At 39.2% G+C, this 19,586-nt stretch overlaps 1 long non-coding RNA gene across 5 annotated transcripts in view; it reads right to left on the reverse strand.

Annotated features, from left to right (window-relative positions):
- LOC144056000 (uncharacterized) overlaps nt 1–19,586 on the reverse strand; it is a 95,214-nt gene that overhangs the window by 62,293 nt on the left and 13,335 nt on the right. For 2 of the 5 annotated variants that reach the window (XR_013294969.1, XR_013294967.1), the window contains one exon: nt 659–781. The exons of the other annotated variants lie outside the window; for them this stretch is intronic. This is a non-coding gene — a long non-coding RNA (uncharacterized LOC144056000). Of the gene's footprint in view, nt 1–658; nt 782–19,586 lie in introns of those variants that run through there. 5 annotated transcript variants of the gene reach the window in all.

Below are 19,586 nucleotides of genomic sequence, written 5' to 3' on the forward strand. Positions count from 1 at the left end.
ACAGAAATGCCAATAATGTTGTTTTCTTTAATGAGGGAGTGCACAAATGTTCTAAATTTGCCTGTTGCCGTAGGAACAGTTTTATCAGAATGTAAAAGGCGACATGCCATGCTGCAGCTCGTTTTAAAATGATTCTACATATAATACACCTCATGATTATGACATGTAATTGTTGATAGGTGCTTGGAACTGAGCATACAAGAAAAACTTTGGGTGTACTAAGCCACTTGCTGCTTCACCACATTGTTTTTCCATTTCTACGATTACAACAACAGAGGCCCAAGAACTGAACCCTGTGGAACACCATACGTATCGATACATGTGAATACATATTGCACATATTTGTCTGATCACTTTTTTTTTTTTTTTTTGCTTGACAGCCAATATGAAGAGATTAAAATAACACACCGTACCATCACATTAGTTACAAATCAACTGTTGAGTGCACCAAATTCTCAAGTCAATGATAGCCAACCAGGGCACGTCATCACGAATTATACGACTCAGGTGTGTGCCTTGACTGCCACTGAACCCCTGAGACTGATACACAAAAACCCTGGGGTTTGATTGAACCCAGGTTAAGCACAAATACACTCTAAAAACAGTTGGGTCAAAAATAACCCAAATATGGGTCAAAAATGGACTGACCCAACTTTTTGAGTTATTTATTTTTTATTAAATTAAAAAAAAAAATTTTTTACCCAACTTTGAGTCTATATAAGTGTATATACGGCATTCTTCCTTTCCCTTGGAAGCAAGACAGTTGGTATTCCCCATCCATCTGAAATAAAAATAAATAAATAAATAATGCAAAGTGCAAAGGCGATTAGAATTTTAAAAGAATATACAGTACATAGAGTATAAAGAATGTAACTGCACTGTGAACGTCTCCTGTACTGTTAATTCTGACAATGCTTCCACAATGTAAGCTCTTTCATGTGTTGTTATTGTTGGCAGTAATTGACTTAGGAACAGCAATGATTTCCGCTAAACTGATGCATTATTCATGAACTCATAGTTTAGCTGTGTTATTATGGATTTTAAAACCTCTGAAGGCATCACACTCATCACAAGACGCTGGAAAGGCGCCTCAGCGGCGACCGCCACCATTTGCAAGTAATGTAATTTTTTCATGGGTAAAATATATATACAAGAGACACATCTCCTCCTTCCATCCCAAGGCTACACAAAGAGAGCCAGCAGATAATCACCCCGCGGGGTTCTCGCAAAGTTTCTTCGCCGGCTGCTGGGCTTTGGCGTCTCGTCATGTCGCTGCCGCTGGAGGAGAGCTTGTCATCTGCTATGCAGCATGTCAAATGTAACAAGAGCACCTGCCAGTGTTTCTATTCGTGATGCCTCCGAAAGCTCTGGAAGCTTTTTTTTCCCCTCTTTCTTTTCGTTTTCTTGGGCACACCGGCTCACAGGTTAAGTGTTTGCTCCCAGCCATCAGCGCTCTACACCTGAGGCTAAGCAAGCCCCCAAAACAATGTGCTCAGGTTGACATAGCGGTGGTAACAAGATTCAGTGTAGTACCCATCAACCAGGTTCTCAAAATGTAGTATGAGTAGGCCTACCACTAGGGGTAGATGGGCTCCCTCTACTGGTATGGAAAAGAATCACCGAATTAAATACAACTGTAATGTACAATGTTGTTGTTTGACTTTCAGTTTAGTCCACTCCTTATTTACGGTAAAACATGAATACGATCAGAAATATTAGAATAAAGCTTGTAGCTACAGCGACGATATACGGCCATGACATTCTCATTCACTTTCTAACAACAGCGCGCTAAACATTAGCTAAATACAAATACAGTGATCTTCGAAAAATGAAGCTGTCATATATCATTGACCTTTACCTTCAACGTTTTTTAGAAAAATGCTTGAAGACCCCTTGTCTTCGTAAGGGGGTAAAATGTTCCCATAGAAACGCCAATTATTATGTACTGCAGCAGAGGGTGTCTGTGTACATTACTGATCCGAGAGCGCTGACAGGGATAATTAGCTCGCCTCGCGGCTAGCCGCGTCGTGCCTGGTGTGGGGAAAAAAAGAAAACGGTATTCGCCTTTTGGCTTAGCTTCACCTATTGCGCGGTGTAAATATAAGGATAAAAGAAAAGTATGACCCTCGTTCTATATTGAGTCACCCTTGTCAATGTGACTTAACAGCCTAGCATGTTGCTAAATTAGCAAGCTAAGATTTTCTTTTCCGTGTTTGGCACTTACCTGTCGCTCTTCAGCCCAAGCCACTCCTTCAGGGCTTGAAAGCAGGTAAAAGCCGAAATTACTCTAGTTTTCAACCGGGCACTATGCCCTGAATGTTTTGTCGTGGAATACTTTCTCTTTTTCGCGCCGTCAACCATTGTGTGTTATCGCTGAAGACATCACTCTTCTCGTCAACATTGCACCTGCCTTTAGCGACACGCCCCCCGCTCTGTGATTGGCGGGAGGGGTAAGCATTGACTTTCCGCACAGAAACGTCTCTCTCTAATGGCAAAACACAACAAAATGGCAAAATACAGGCTGGGGGTGTGGTGGTTGATGACAAAATCACAACCACACATTAACAGAAGCACAGAGGTGTTGATTGAGGAGTGTATAAATCCAGTGTTTATGAAGTGTTTATTTCTGAGTGAAAACTTTGGACCCTTCCTTTAATCTTGAAAATGCTGATTTTCAAATTTAAACAGGACTTGTCAAGTCATGTAGTTAAAGTCTAAGTCGAGCCACATGAATTTCAAGTCAAAGTCATGTCGAGCTTCTACATTACGGCCCAAGTCCTAAAACTGACAACTTTCATCTGAGAGGCACTATAGAATCTATGCTTGTTTATCAAAGTTCCATGAGTGATGCATCTACTAATGCTCATCCAGTCTAGAGTAAGTGAGTTTGCTGTGTTGAGACAGACGTCTGCTTTTCTAAAATATGAAACAAGGTTGTTAATTTTTCACTGCTTGGAGTGAAAAGGAGTGGTAAGACCAACAGGGCAACTCTCACTTATCTAAAATAATTAGCATCATTATCATTGACACTAGGCTAGTTAACTTGTCCTTAGCGTTTTTGAATGCACGGCTGTAGGATTTGTTTTTTGTTTTTTAAGATTCATCATTGGTGCCCCAGAGGGAAGTCGAAGTCTGCAATGTTGACATTAAAACGCATAGCATAGCATAGCATCACGCCAATTGAAATTTCACAGCTCTTTGTATGGGAAGCTGGGGAGTTGCCAGCTCCAGATGAATAATGAAACTTCGCCTGCTTTGCTCATTTTTTATTTAATGTGGAACTCTCCTTTGTTGTTCCCCGAGAAGCGCCCACAGGAGTCAAAAGAAAACAGTCGAGTTGGCTTTTCACACATGCGTGAAATTGAGTGTGAAGGTTAAACGGCGATGAATAGTCTTTTGTTGTGGAGTTATGGATCATGGCTGGCTTTCATTCTGACGCATGCTAAACGTGTACAGCGAGCAGTTTAGACTGAAGACTCCGTTGGGTTCTAATTGAGCCATTCAAATGCAAACGCACGTTTAATCGATGCTTTTTCAACTCAGGTTACTTCAACTTCAAAGTACACAACAGATGTATTATGCAAAGAAACCTGTATGGTCCCAACTTAGATGGAGTGAGGTGTTGAGACCTAGATAAATCATTTTAAAACTTTCTCCACTGTTAATGCAACCCATAAACTTGTACATCTCAATTGAGTTTTGCTATAATCTTTTCAAGAGAAGTAAAACTAAACAACTGAATACTGTGCTTGCACAAGTGTGCACACCTTCATTACCGGAATGTGGCTGTGTTCAGAATTTATCAATGAATTATAAAGTTGGCACTTGGAGACTGCCTTCCACCCGGATCATTTGTGTCCGTGAGTGAACTTAACATCATGCCATGGGACAGTTTTTCCTCTAGCTGTAACTTGGCCCTAAGCCAACCTGTAGGAATTATGAACAGTTCAAGATACCTTAATCACATTGTGTATTTTTAAGCAAAATTAACAGGGTCCTTGCTGTGCATGTTTCCCACGGGTATTGTCATAAGAGTATCAGAACCTGATGAATTGAGCTTAAACTAAGAGATACCTCAGCCATATTCGTCAACGTCAATCAAAAATGAAAATGCTGCTAGCTTTATTTTAAAAAATTGCCCACTAATTTGCATTTGACCTCAGCTACCAACAAAATGTCTCAGGTTCTTGCCTTGTCAAACGGTGATGATACCTGATCAGTGAAGCATCGTGACTAAATGACAATGTTCTGAGAGTCAATGGAAATTAACAGGACTCTTATATTACAGTATATAAGGCAGTATAGCCTCAGTTGTATGCAAAATCTATGGGAATCTTACATTGGTATACAGTACAGTGATAGTTTATCAATTAGTCAAAAAGGTGGATTTAAGATTTGTAGAATTCTTCCTTTAACATTAAAAATTAATACTTGTAATGTCAAAGACGATTAGCCAAAAGTTGTGAATGTTCTGCTGTTCAGCCATTTTGAGAGTGTCAGTCCAGATGAACAGATTTCTTGCTTAAGAAAGGGACAACAACTATTCAGGAAAAGTTTATGGAAGCGATTGTATTTACTGAAATTCACATATTGGCAGAAAGAGCTAGAGGAGGTGGGAGACGCCGCACCTTCCTCACTGTGATGCAATCACCGGACTGCAGCTTCCAATGAAAACGATATTTTGTCATTCTGAGAACACACACACATACTGTACACATGGACACACAAGCACACACACAGCTGCTGTGTTGGATGTCATTTCTATTTGGCAGAGGCAAGCACATCTTTGCCTTCTGGTAACAAGCTCCTCGCTGCATTAAAAATGTAGCCGCATCCCTCGCTGCAAGATCCATATTCAGCCACTCATGTATGAGATAATACTTGCTGCAATACTAAAAAAAAATAAAAAATACAAAGTGTTGTTTGTTGCCTTTCTGTTATACACATTCAGCAGCTGTGCTTTTTCTTTTTTTAAACATCTGTTGCCGTTTCGCTCTTTCCCCGTGCACCTGTTTCTCCTCTGCCGGCCTGCGTTGCCTTCAGGGACCTCTGATTCAGCTCGCAAGGCCTAAAGGTTAATAACCTCAAGGGAAGTCCACAGCTGAATGCGAGGGCAAAAAAGGAGGTAAGATGGTGCCACGGTAGTGTATTGGATTTTTGATTTAAGAAAAAAAGTGTTCTACTTCTTCTACCTAAGGGCAATGAAGCTTTTGGACCTTTTTTTTTTTCTTTTTCAAATAGTTCATAAGGTCAAGGTGCGTGAGGGTTGTTTGTGTGTCTCCCCTTATGTTGTTGTCTCTGAGGCATGGCGGGGAGAAACGGCGCGCGCTGCCAAACACGAAGAAAAATCAATTTCCCGGCCACATCATCAAAAGACAAACGACGCCGTTAACCTTGTGAGCCAGAAAATTAAATATTATTCTCTGTCTCTCCATGTGTGTGTGGTGTAGAGGTGAATTCTCTGTGTTTTACACAATTGTAGGAAGTAACCTAGTACAAATACTTTGTTACTGTACAGTAGTAGATTTTTCATGTATAGCCATTAGGGGTGTCAAAATTAGTGAGATCATTTTGAGTTAATTTAAACTTCCTTTAACGCCACAAATTTATTTAACGAAGTGATTAATGTCCACCCCTTATTGGAAAGCCTTTAATGGGGGAATTCCAGTTGCAACGCAGCAGACACGTCCACTTCAAAACTGAGCAGTAATAAATTGAATAATGATGCAGTTAAAGATTAGATAGCTCTTAATATGAAAAGAAAAATGCACTGAGCTGTCATCAACATCTTACAAATGCAATTATGCCATCTGGTGGCAGAAAAATGACCTCAACACCCATCAATATCACACTCGTTTTTGTTTTGTTTTTACAGTACAGGGCATATTTTTAATTTTAACTCCATTCTATGAATTATTATAAAATGACTATCAATGACTAAAATATGCAACACTTTTATGTGAACAATAGTATGAAAACTTAAATACTTTATTGTACATTCCATTGTACATTTAGAACAGATGTAAAATTAGCGATTAATCATGAGTTAACTATTGAAGTCATGCGATTAATTACGATTAAAAATTTTAATCGCCTGACACCCCTAACAGTGATATATATATATCATCATATACATATAAAAAGTCTACATACCCCTGTCGAAATCCCATATTTTTGTGGTATAAAAAAATGAGACCAAGATTAATAATTTCAAAATGTTTTATTTTACATTAAAGTATCTTGTAACCTGTATACTTCTACTTTTTCAAGAGAGGAAGTAAAAAAACAACAAAAGGCATTTGAAGAGGTGTGTGCAGACTTTTTATATGCACTGTATATAAACAATCTACTAATCTCCACGTGACAGACTATTTTTTTTAACTTGTATTATTTTTCAAACCAATTCTCTCCATTCTACTTCTTACTTTTTGAAAATAAGCCTGCTACTTTGTACTTTGAATGAATGAATTGAATCAGTACTTCTACTTATACTCGAGTATTTCTTGTACACAAGCAGAGCTGGACTGGCACAAAAAAAAAGAAAATAAATCGACCCTGGCATTTTGACTTAGACCCACCGGCCCGACCCAAAAGGCATCTGCCCTGTATGCCAGATGGCCAGTCCAGCCCTTTACACAAGTATCTGTACTTCTACTTAAGTACAAAAAAGAGTCTGAGTACTTTTGCTACATCTGGTGTTACATCACAGTAACAATACTCGGACTGACTTTCAAACCCCTAGCGAGAGTTGCGCGCCACGTACCCGCGGGGCCGCAGCACCGCCGGGTCATGCTAATGAGCAATTACATCCACAATCAGCCATGCTAATTCACTTAGTGGCGGGGTGAATGCATTCTCGGGAAGCAAGAGTCACATTAAATTAATACACCTAACGTGGCGTTTAAGTACCATAGTTGGCCACACTTGCATGAATAGTCTTCCAACACACATAGACATGCACAGGCACACACAGGCTGGGCTTACTGTTTAATTTCGACTTCACACACACCCTCGGGGACAATCTTGATCTTTTCTCAGTCCGTTTCTACTGTAGCTGAGATTTCATTTCTCTTCAACAGAAGGATCCAATCTTTTTCAAAGAAGAAGAAAAAAGTGCAAGAACACACTTTGATTTGTCTCTGGACCGCACCTTTTAAAGCTTTTAATTTAACATAACACATGGAATTCAACAAAAGACAAGATGTTTTAATGAAAACTCATTAATATGCCCTCACCTCGAATGCACTCTCTCGTTTTTGTTTAGTTTTGTTTGCTTCAGTTTACCATCTAGCCACAGGGAGCACCCTGAACTCGGGAACGTACTTATAACACCAATTGAATGAATAATAATAGGTCCCCCCATCATTTCTTCATTGTGTGATTTCTGCTTTTCTTTGTTCTATACATTGGTGTTTCGTACACAAGACATGTTTTCATTTTTATATATTTACAATAACATGTATCTATTAATAGACTACATATCAACGCCTTCTTAAGATAATCACCTAACTCATTTTTGCAATTTTTAAGGAAACACAAAAAAAATTAACCATTTGCATCATGAGGACATGATTTAGGCAAAAAATTTAAAAATGACTTGAACTATTTTTATTTTAAGAGGGTGATGACGAAAGACTTAGATTTTTTTTAGTTGACCGAAATTTCAGAAATTTTACTGTGATAAGCATTTTACATTTTATTAATGTTTTATAAAATGTTATGTATTGTACATTTTTATTCATTAATTCTATCTATTTTTGACATTTAAAATAATAATTTATGTGTTTAAAAGAATTACCAAAAGTGGATATGTACTTGTACAATACGTACATTTTACTTTGAAATAAATGATACATAAAAATATAAAAGGATACAAACCATAATAGGGGTATCTGTCATAACTGGTAAATGCTTTCTATAAACTGATTTTATGATTTTTCTTCTTGCAATTGAGTTTATCCATCAAGCCCGCTGGTGTTTAACGACATGCTATGGGGGCGATTGGAATCCATTTAAAAATGCAATATTTTAAATTTCATGGAGCAGTTTTACACACTGGCTCCACAGACCACTGTTTAAACATTTACACATCTATATGCACGGATCATTAATGATGCAAAAATCTACTGCAGTGAATGTGTGGGCCAATCAATCAATCAAACTACATCTGGCCGAAGTACTGGTTAGCAGTAAAAAAAAATACATTTTATTGGTGAGTATATTAGATGTGAGGATATGCTTCTATTCTGCAGTGAATACATGCAAATGAGCACATCGTTGGGGAGATGGAACACCTACTAATATGTATTATTTTGTGGCAAGACATAATTGCAACGAGCAATCAGGAATTCTTTCCCGGCACATGGAGGCAGCGCGCCATCCATCACGCTGCTAGGACGCCCTATCAGGAGATTACTTGATAAGTTGCCCTGCCTAATCTAGTTAGCATGGTAATTTTTCAGATTTTAACGATTCATTTCCTCAATAAATGTGTGTCTGCGGACACTCCTTCCGCTAAAAGGGGTAGCCAAAGCATTTAAATAGTTGGGAAAAATAGCGCCCTATAGTATTATACTTGATAAAAACATACAGTGATAACATAATTGTGTGGTAGTGAATGTAAAGAATTTAACAGTTTGTGTGTCATGATTTCATGCAATAATTCCTCTTTTTTTTTTTTTTTAAGGAATTGTTCACCTGCCACTCGTTTTGAAGTTTGATGTCATCATCTCACGCCGGTAGTTTAGATTTTTGCTCACAAAACAAGCTACGAAGGCTTGTCTCTAAAGAAAATTGTAAGTCGTACAGCCGAACATTCTTAGTTTTTAATATCATCCAGCCACAAATAAAATTGCCTGCAGTAAAAAGTACCCCCATGTGCACTATTGCTGCCTGTGAATTTTCCCATCTGCATTTTGTAGATAAACACATGCAAAAAACGTAATATATGTTGCCTTTTAAGTCAGGGGCCGGCCCACACATCCCGGGGTGTTCGTCGCAAATTTGGACTTTTTGCAGACTGTGAACCGGCAACCGCGGACATCCAATAAATTGCATCAGATGCTATCGCCAGCCAGCATGTCTTTTAATCTCGCCACGAGCAGGCGGTGGGTGTTTAGTCGGACCGCGCTGTATCTCATTCATGCAGACCTCCTCAACCAGGTCTGTGCTGCGGACCGTTAAAAGCGGTCACGATGGACTCGATAACCCGTGCACAGAGTTTACTCTGACTGGGGTTTGGTAATCAGAATGCTTTTAGTTCAGAATTGTGTTTTCTGGGTTTTACACATGTTGCTTTTGTGATGCCACGTGTAACGTGAGTATTACGAGTAGGATTTTAAAAACTTTGTTGTGTGCAGGCAGGTTGTTACCATTCCAGTCTTAGTGAATCCAACAGCAGCAAAACATGGCATTTTTGGGGGGAGGTGTCAGTTTTGGCCCATTTTGGCAGAAAATAGGAACTTAAAAAAAAGGTAATTGAGTGCTAGAAAACTTTCCAAAAAGCACACCAGCGCACCCTTTGGCACCCGTAAGAGTAACCAGGTTTGTTTTGCTAAGCATGCTTATCAAAAAAGTTCCAAGAATTCACTTTCAATTAAATCAACACTTGAGCATGCCAGTTTGCCAACTTCCATATGCACACAAAGCAAAATCTATAGTAAACAATGCTAACAGTCAACATGCCGTGTGTTTCCCGTTTGTTGGTGCAGTCAATTATCCACTGTTGTGTGTACTCATCCTGATCACACAAATCCATCCTTGATGCACACTTGTTTACTGTATTCCTTTCACACACACAAACACACATTTATTTTCTAAGTCATCAATTGCCGTTGCAAGACAATATGCACGGATTGCGTCAGCGTAAACATCCAGCGGCGCGTGACCTTTTAATGACGCCAGAGCCGTGAACAATTTGGTGGAGATGATGGAATTCAGCATTTTATTGCAAGGAGAAACAGGCAAACACCTATTTCTGTTGCGAAAAATCATGTAATTCAACTTGGCATTTTTGATTGAAGACATTGCAACACAGTTCACCTGCGATTCAAATTTCAAACTGCAGCAAAAATATTTGCAGACAATTGGTCACTCATGAAAACTAGTTGTGCAACGACGTGAACTGTGCAACAGTTAAGTCAGTGGTTCTTTATCTTGTTGGAAGTACTGAACCTCAGCAGTTTCCTATATGCAACTTTCTTGAAAAATAAAATGTGTAAAATCTTGTAAAATCCCCCCCCCCCCCCTCCTCAGTTTTATATATAATTGTATTTTGTTAGCGGCACCTCTGCAGTTGTGACAGAACATCTAATGATTTTGACTTGCAGTGCTCACACAATGCCAAAGGGACGATGCATTGTGAGGGCACTGACTACTTGTATGACATAGAAATTTGATTTTGACATAGTTAGGCTGTTTTGGGGGAGATATTAGCTTTTGCAGATGATCCGTGGTGTTGTGCAAAATCATCCAACTTACTTTTGGCAAAAGCACTAAGTGAATGCAGATGAGCCACAGCAATTGAGAAGGATCTTTGCAGCTGTGACAGTACCGACTCTTTGTTTAGGAAAGGAACTTTGAGTGAAGCATGTGTAACCAGTTTTGGGATAGATATGTGCTTTTGCTAATGAACTGAGTCTGTTTGGCCAAATGAGATTGCAGTTTTGAAAATGTCATTTTAGTTTCAAAAAATGTGCCAAACCTATGGAGAAAAACTGTAATACTAGTACTTCTTCTACTTGTACTCCTACGACTACATCTACTACTATTTCTACCAATGCTGTTTCTACTATTACTTCATTTACAATTACTATTTTTATTGCGAAACAAAATTAACAGGGACAGTAGCCTTTTCCTCGAATCTGACTCTCTTGTCCTTTAATTTAGAACGTAACGTGTTCTTGTATTCGCCATCTCCATGCAGTTTAAGGAAGTATTTCTTTAGTTTTGCTAGTTGTGCTGAACTAGAATTGTTCAAATTGGCATTGTAAATCGGTTAGGACGCTGACCCCCATCACTGAACAAAAATCTCTTTGTGCATGCATACCTAATATTCTGCTTTAAATTCTATAGATTGATCATCTAGCACCTGGTCACCAGATCCTATTGGTTCATCCTGCTGTTTGTTGATATCTTATGGATTGAAGATCGGCGTGTAAGCCTCGTTTTTGAATGAAAACAATCCCATTTTGAGTGTTTCCAAGAGAGAGAGAGAGAGAGAACTCACTAATCCTTAATATCACAAATGTATATAATCCCCTCTTTTCTTCTTCTTTTTTTGTTTTTACTTTGACCTTTTACATCGCGAGTGGCATCAAATCCAATCCGAGGCCCGCCTCATCGAACTGGTCTCGGCAAGCTGTGAAAAGCCGCAGTCGTCATCCAGCGCCGGGTCCTGACATTTAAATAAAAGATGATGCAATCCAAAAGAAACGCCGCTCTTGCTACAAAAATCTGATAACACAGAATAGCTTTTACCCCATTTCATAAGAAGGTCCTCAACTTGACGGGAGAATTATTTTTATCTCCTGTGCTACACTGTCAGGCCGTTAAATATTCATGGGAATGCATGCGCCATATTTACATACAATGTACTATCTGTAGGTTAGCCCCTTTCAAGGGCAGGCTTTTACTTTGTGTACAGCGTTGATTAACTAACTTTGCGTTCTGAACTGAGAGTAAGTCATGACGCAAGGTGGCGGTTTTTCGTCTCCCATTCGGATATATTGAGCGCCGTCGCGTCGCTCCATCGTCAAGAAACGGGACGCGATGAATATTTCATCCCCGCTTCGCGCTGCACCTTTGTCGCCTGCATACAGATGTTCACCGCATTAAAACGCTGTTTGCCGCCATGACGCTTCTCGTTTAGGGGTTAGGGTGGTGTTATCAAGTGCTTTGTCTGAGAAGCACTTCTGTTTATTGTCATCTCGCCCAGGTGAAGGTTTGGTCCAGGTGTGTAGCAGAGATATTTTAGTTAGGTTCAAGCACACAAAAAAAACAAAACACTGGCTACAGTATAACTCATTATTTTACGAAGCTTTTTGAAGTCATTATTTTACCATGTAACATGAAAAAGACATCTATCCATACATCCATTTTCAACCACTTACTGTATATTAATTGTTAAAAAAGGTCAAATGCAGATATAGACAAACAACAAATCACACACAATTTTGTCATATTACCAGACAATGACCACCATGCTGCTCATAACGGGACGCGGGATTTTTACTAGAGCTTGACTCACTTTCAATAATTTTGTTCTATGATTAACATTTTGGGCCGTTTTGATTTTGCGTTGCCTGGCAACTTCAGGTAAAAATAACAAGACCAAATGTCGATGCCTTTACATTATTTCAAGTGTGGTGCTTAAACCTACTTATGTCATCAAGTACACATGAAAAGCTTTTAGTTTTAGTAGAACTCAGTTGTCCAAAATGTGTACAAACGTTTTGTGACGCCAGCCAATTCTACAATTGGAAGTGAAAACAGTAGACAACATCTTTGAAGCTCAAACAGCTTCCACTTTTCTGGAAAGAATTTCTACAAAAATGGAAGGTTTCACTTCCATGTCACACTCATCCAAGCAAGATGTTATGGACTTTGCTTCGTGCACTCGGAACAGAAAAGTGCCTTAAGCAAACGATGGAAGCATATGATTGTCCAAGTGCAGTTTAGATTTTATCCTAAAATATCATCCAAAAGATCAAAAGCCCTTTGTAATGTGCAAAAACCCAATATATGATGTAAGACGTCACAAATGACTCATACGGACTGATTTAATCAGTGAGGGGGAACAAATGCTCAATCTAGGCCCAATTATAAGTATGTACACCATTTAAGAAGAAGAACTGGGGAAAAAAGAGAAAAGAGTTCTTCCTAAAGTGTAATTGATGAGTTCATTGTTAAAAGGTGTGTCCCATCTTGCAGAGAGGCTTCTAATAACCCAACATATGAGGTGGGAATTGTTGTCAATGCGTTTTCTTCCCTTTACTCCAAATCTTCTTGATGTGTTGCCATCCCATGAATTTTACATGGACTCCTTTGCCAGCCCATCAGCGGTGCTTAATAAAATCAGTGCGTAATGGCGAGGTAAATTACACCTTAATTGTGGTGGCATCAATTAATTATTCATCTGCAGCTTCTCCCTGACAAAGCCTCCGACCTAGCATTAGCATTCTGTGAGGAAGATGTGAAGGATCGCATGTACAATCTCGTGCAAATTGAATTATATAATAGGCTCCTTCATGTCGCTGAAGCTTTGCTTACTGAACTCGGTACTAAAATTGCAGCTTTATTGAGAAATGATGGTGATGGATATGTTGCACATGCTAATACACTTAAGCTTCGAGGTAAAATTAGATTTACTAGAGAAGAAAGCAACATCCTTGCACCGTGTACTGTAATCTTGCCGGGTGTGAGTGCAGTAGGCTGTTTATATGAAACAAATGAAGCAACCAATTAGGTAGACTACATACAAAGAAAACCAAAACTCATTTACTGTCTTATGTAACTTTGGAAGGTTCCAGTATTTGTTATGCACAGACAACACATTATACAAGTCCATTCCTGCCAGTAAAAAACATCAATAAATATTCAGTTAAGTAAGGTTTCTTTTTTTGTTTTTTTTAACTAGGGAAGGAAGCCTGTTTCCATCGGTAATTTTATTTTTGAGTTAATTTTTTGTCAGAAAAGAGGACATATAGGTTTAGGAAAACCGCTAAGTCACCCACATGGTGCATGCTATCTTTAGCTTTAATGTGGCTAGGCTATCACATTAACAAAAACACAATTCACGTAATTTTGCTACATTTTGTCATGTACAAAACCTAAACATAACATAACTTGGCATAAAGTCAACTTCCTGTGGGGTGCAAAACATCAACATTTAGCCAATGTAACGCAAAGCCAGTCTTTCAAATGGAAGCGCTTGTTATATGCATGTTTAATGATTAAATGCAAAAATGCTGTACTTAAAAGTTTAATATTACTGATCTGTACTTAAATGTACTGTACTGGATTTTTTAATAAAAACGTTTAAGCCACTCGTAGTTTAACTGTACAATTCTTTGATTCTTTTCCATACCACCAGAGGGAAACTGTACTGTACTTCACTTTGTAGCATATTATCCCATTTGCACGCAAGTCAATTTCTTTTGTGCCTTTCTTTCTTCGCTCGTCCAGTCTTCCTTGTTGTCATGGTATTGTAAGTTGTACTGGGCATTGGCCCTGCAGCACATGGCTCATTTGCATGAGACAGACCCTCCCCTCAAAACAGGCTGATCAAAAACAAAACAAAAGCATAATTTCTCCTTTAAAAAAACAAATGCAGAATGATTTTACAATTGAAGCACTACTGTACGCTTATTTTCCCAAATCTGCTGGCTCGGGTGGGGCACACGTAACAAGACTTCATTCAGAGGTAACACACCTAAATGCACAAGAAATAGACACGCTTAAACAAGAGTGTCATCCTCTCTTGCTCCAACCACAACAAATTGGTTTTCAAAGGAGACCAAGGTGGCACTTTGACTGCATAATCCATTATCGTGCTCAAGCATGAAGAGCATTTTTTTATACGTCCCTGCGGGGGACACAAGCGGTAAATGCGTGACTGCTGATGGCTTTTATTTGCAGGATGGACGCTCAGGCGGTCTCCCGTTATGGGATGGAGCCTTATTGAAAAGTGCGCCCCGACCTGCGCGACGCTCCCGACGTGGAAAGAACAGCTAGTTTGCATTGAGAAATTCCTAGTCAATTTTCCCGACTTCCTCAAGCGGAAAATGAGCAGAGCGTATATAAGATGCAAAAGTGCACCGTTGGGGTAGGTCGTATACCGGCTTTATGGGGGCAAACAGTGAACGTCCTGTAGACTCGATTGCCGGGACATGCTTGAATCACATTGCATAAATATTCTCGCATGATCTCCACGGTAATGTGTTGGGCTCCAGCAATCATTTACAGTACTTATCCTCTTTTATTTTTATTTGGGGGTTGTCATAAACCTCCGCCCAGAGCGCAGAGTGAGCTAAAATCAACAAAACAAGGTCAGATGAAAACGTGCAGTGACAAATTGTGATGAATCCCCTCTACTTGCATCTCTTGAATGTCATGTTATTTAAAGTCACTAGGGCACACACAAAAAAAAGCTCTGTAGAGGTTTGAAAACTGTGGTAAATTGCGACCACATTGCAAAGTTTGAAACCAATATGTATTATGAGAGTCACCACTTGGGATGAGTCATGAATCTTCAAGACCCTGGACAACAAGCGCCAGAACCTGAGTTGGATGACTCCAAGACAGTCCAAAGTCAAAGTCATATGAATTGCATCCTTCAACGTGAGGGGCACCTGATAACACCTCAGATGATAAGACCGATGTTCATCAGAGGCAAATAGTCTTGGTTCTGATTGATCCGCGTGTCAAGCCGGCATGATCGATATGACAGACTTGCAGAAGCTGTTATTTGACCAGGCTGTTATTTGACATCTATTTTAAAAGCTTACAAGATGATGAGATCACAACCTTGTTTGCATTGCAAATCAAGACTCGGTTGGAAACTTGACTACACACAGCCACACAATCTAATGAGACTGAGGTGCAGAGTAAACTCTGTCCACAAGATGTCCTCATTCATTTAGACTAGAATGTACTTATGAGTCTGCCATAACTTTGGCTTATTTCAACAGCATGCCACTGACCGGTTCATTTTATAAGTTCCAGCCTGCATTAGGTGCAGACAGCATCTACCTAAACAATGCAGGTGGAGGCTACGATGAAGATGATGATGATGATGATAAAGAATTCAAACATTTTGTGCTTGTTCCAGTCCTGGGCTCCGAGCCAAAGAACCGCGGCACAACAGTGCAACAGCACTCTTGTCTCTCAAATTGTATCACTCGACTCAGTGGCCATCTGGCTTTTCTCAAGAGGTGCGCGGTGACAGTGACTCAAAATAAAACAGGTCAGGCGCTCGTTGGGGGAAAAAAAAAAAGGCACAAATGACCAAACTTACTATATTTATCATCACACTCTCATCAAGATACATAGCACACCACACACAACTATATCTCCAACGACAAAATCGAGTCTCCTCGTCGAACCAAGACCAACAGGACATGCGTTAACCACACACATTACAATTTGCGATCGGCCCTGACCGTTTTTCAAACTTAAAATAAAATACATTGCGTTTAATGGAAAAGTAAATGACCTTGACATTTCAAAATAATACATTTCAGAGCTGTAATTGTAATACCGTGACACCGTTGTTCACGTTAGGGTTTACCAGTCCAAAAAATCATCAAATGACTGTACAGTTCCTGCAATAATAATGGCTAGGTGTCCCAATACTTTTGTCCAAGCAGTACTGAAGACTTCCCACTCAGGAGGCGCACTCAAGCTCGGAAAACTCTGATCTACGGCAGTGCAGCAGGAATTGACCCTCATCGGATAAACCGTTCCGAATTGCCTTCCTGATATATAGCAACCTCTTGTTACTTGTTACCGTACCCCTGTACCTCACCTCCACCCCATTCCCCTCTGCCAATTTTCCCTATTCCCCTCAAGGTCAGCTCTCCGTGCTGCTATCCACTATCCCGTCTTAATACCTCCTGAGCTCTTTCGTTTACTTCCCCCGGACATGAGTGTTTCCAATTTTTGAGGCAATTGAAACACTTGGCAAAAGCCTGGTGTGCTAAAATAAAGTAGCGAGTACTTGAACATCAGACACGATCAATTATGACCTTTTAGCAATATATACAGTATGTAGCGAACCCTATTTTATCCAGCTCCAGCAGCAATATAGAGAACGATATAAAAATATTTACATCAACAGTTTCGTTTTTTTTTACCCCTCCAAGACACTTTAAACATATTCACACACTTTTAAAACATAAATGAACAAAACAAAACAAAAAAATATTCATTAAATGTAGAGGAAAATACAGCACTCTCAGATTCCAAGGCAGGGCCATGATAGCGGTGTGGGTCTGAACCCCGTTTGAGTGGAGGGCAAAATTTGAGTAAAAAGTTTCGATTCAGAAGAGAGGGAAAAATTCTGCAAAGTAGCGGGGCCGCATTCCCTCTGCAGCCACAAGGGGTCCTCATTTAGATATATCCAAGACCAGCATGCTATTTTATTTCTAAAGAAGCATTTGTTCCGATTTTACAATGATGTGTCATGCGGATGAAATGTGACGCCAGCAAAGAGAATGCAATTGAACGCCAATGAATCCACCACAAAGGAGGGAAGTGCGCACCAAAAGGCCAATTTATTTCTCATTCTTCTATGCATGTGACTTCTAAAGTGCACGCAAGAGCACAAACCCCCAAAATGAGCCAAGCATGGCGTCCTTTATAGTCATTCTCGATGCTTTATTTGTTTTTGTTTGGATTTATGCAAGTGTTAATAATTCAAGCCCTTTTTAAAAACTCTTTTTTATTACTAAAGTTACATTCATGAAGGTCACATACACATGCTGTCTGAAGCGGGGTACACACACAGATTTTTTTTTTTTTTTTTAATCTAAGCGACCCCACACATAAGGAGGAAAAACAATATGAAAGTGTATTCTTATGCTCCTATCGTGTGTGGTGCACTCGAAATGACCAACATAGCACACCATACACAAAATGATAAGGTTGAACTGTCAGACTGTACCACTGTGCATCCAGACTTCCGGGAAATACAAAGAAGAAAGAGTAGGAGTAACAACAATAGTAGTAGTAGTAGTAGAACTTGAAAAGACTAGCCTTAGATTATTTGGTAACTACATAGCAGTTGCAAACTCGTCTCCCGTGTTCACGTTGGTGAATGACTTCTGAGACATGTTATACGCAACACAATCAGTTGCTCCTCTATTATAAAGTCCAATAACAGGTCACTTCCTAATTGACTATCTTTCCACTTCAAGTTACAATCACAGAATCTGTGGTTCGACCTAACTAGTTATTGACAACACAGACAAAAAGTTTGTCTTTATGACTTTTAAACAGGTCAACACTTGGCCCTGACCAAGAAAGGGAAGCTGTTCAATTTAGTCAGTATGTGTGTACCACACTTGAGTATCTTTTGTTGATTTTAATCATGCCTTTTATCAGGGATGTGATTTGACCAAAGTGAAATTATCTGAAAATTTAGCCGGGGGTCTGGGGGCCGCTGGCACTCGCTCATGGGTTTTCCGTGTTTTTAAGTACTTTCAATGCACTCACATGACAAAGAAATAGACAAAAACAACAGCATAAATTTTCAATGTATATTGAACTATCCCATATAAAATGGCAGTTTTAGTCAACTCAAAATCAGTCACATTCAAAAACATTGGACTGCCTTTGCTTTTAAAAACTATCACTGAGAATATCATCATATCTAACTAATGTGATTACTAAGTTAACACATAAATAATGTTGAAGAGTTCAAATTTCATGAACAAATAATTGTATCATGACCAAATGAAAAGTAACTCATATTAGAGCATACCACAAATGTCTTTGTTATAGCGGAAGATGTTATCTGTCGGAGTCATGTGCATACACAATGAAATACAAAAAAAAAAAAAAAATCAGATTTTTTTTTTTTTGGGGGGGGGGGAAGATAAAAAAAGCGGAATTCCGCGAATTAGCGGAAAAATCACATCCCTGTTTTATGTACCTCAAACCGCCTCTGTTAAGACTAAGTGAATAAATAAACATACTGCCTTTAAAGGAACATCAGATGCCTTTAAAAGTTGCACATATCCAGTCAATAAATACTGTCAATCCAATATGTCGCTGCGCGGGAAAACAACTTAAGCATGATTACAGTACAGCTATTCGAGGTTATGACAGGGCGCATTGTATAGCCGGATATCTGTCAGTACAAAGGGGCTGCTTAAAATGCTCTCAACTAGATGGAGAGTGCAATGTGTGTATAAGTGTGCATATATATGCGTTTTGTGACTTGTAAATACGACAAAAGATTTTTTTTTTTTAAATCTCATTCGACTGACATATTTATCAGGAAGCTTTCCAAGAGCTGTTGCTTCCGACGCTGTCACGGCTCGCCTTTGTAGTACTCACTGCTGTGTGTTGCTGTGCTCCTTTTGTGCGCCGTTCACAATCGCGGCGATAACGTTGAAATGTGTTCGGCTTGATCACAAAGCAGGCCCCAAATTGCTTTGTAACTTCATGAACACCTTGATGCATGTCGCCCTGGCAAAGACTTGAAATATGTTTTGTTTTGTTTTTTCCTGAGATGCAATCAACACCTGAAAAGGTGTCAAATGTCCAAGACAATCTGTACTTAGTTTGAGTTATACGCTTTAACTAAATAAAAATGAAGCAAAAAGTGTAACAGAAACCTCCCACATTAAAAAAACATTTTTGTGGTGACTCAAAAAATATACACTTTTTGACTGGCCATTACAGTGTTTCTTTATATTATATATTATTAACTAACTAACCAAACAATGGCGATTAAAACAATACCTCGCACTTTCGAGCTTGGAGATAATCAATACCTGGATGACAATGGAAATCAAAAAGACGGTTCATTATGGAGTCAAACAAATGTTCACCTTCATGCTATGTTTTGATACATATTTCCT

This window comes from Vanacampus margaritifer, chromosome 8 (assembly GCF_051991255.1).
Source record: "Vanacampus margaritifer isolate UIUO_Vmar chromosome 8, RoL_Vmar_1.0, whole genome shotgun sequence".
NCBI classification, from domain to species: domain Eukaryota; kingdom Metazoa; phylum Chordata; class Actinopteri; order Syngnathiformes; family Syngnathidae; genus Vanacampus; species Vanacampus margaritifer.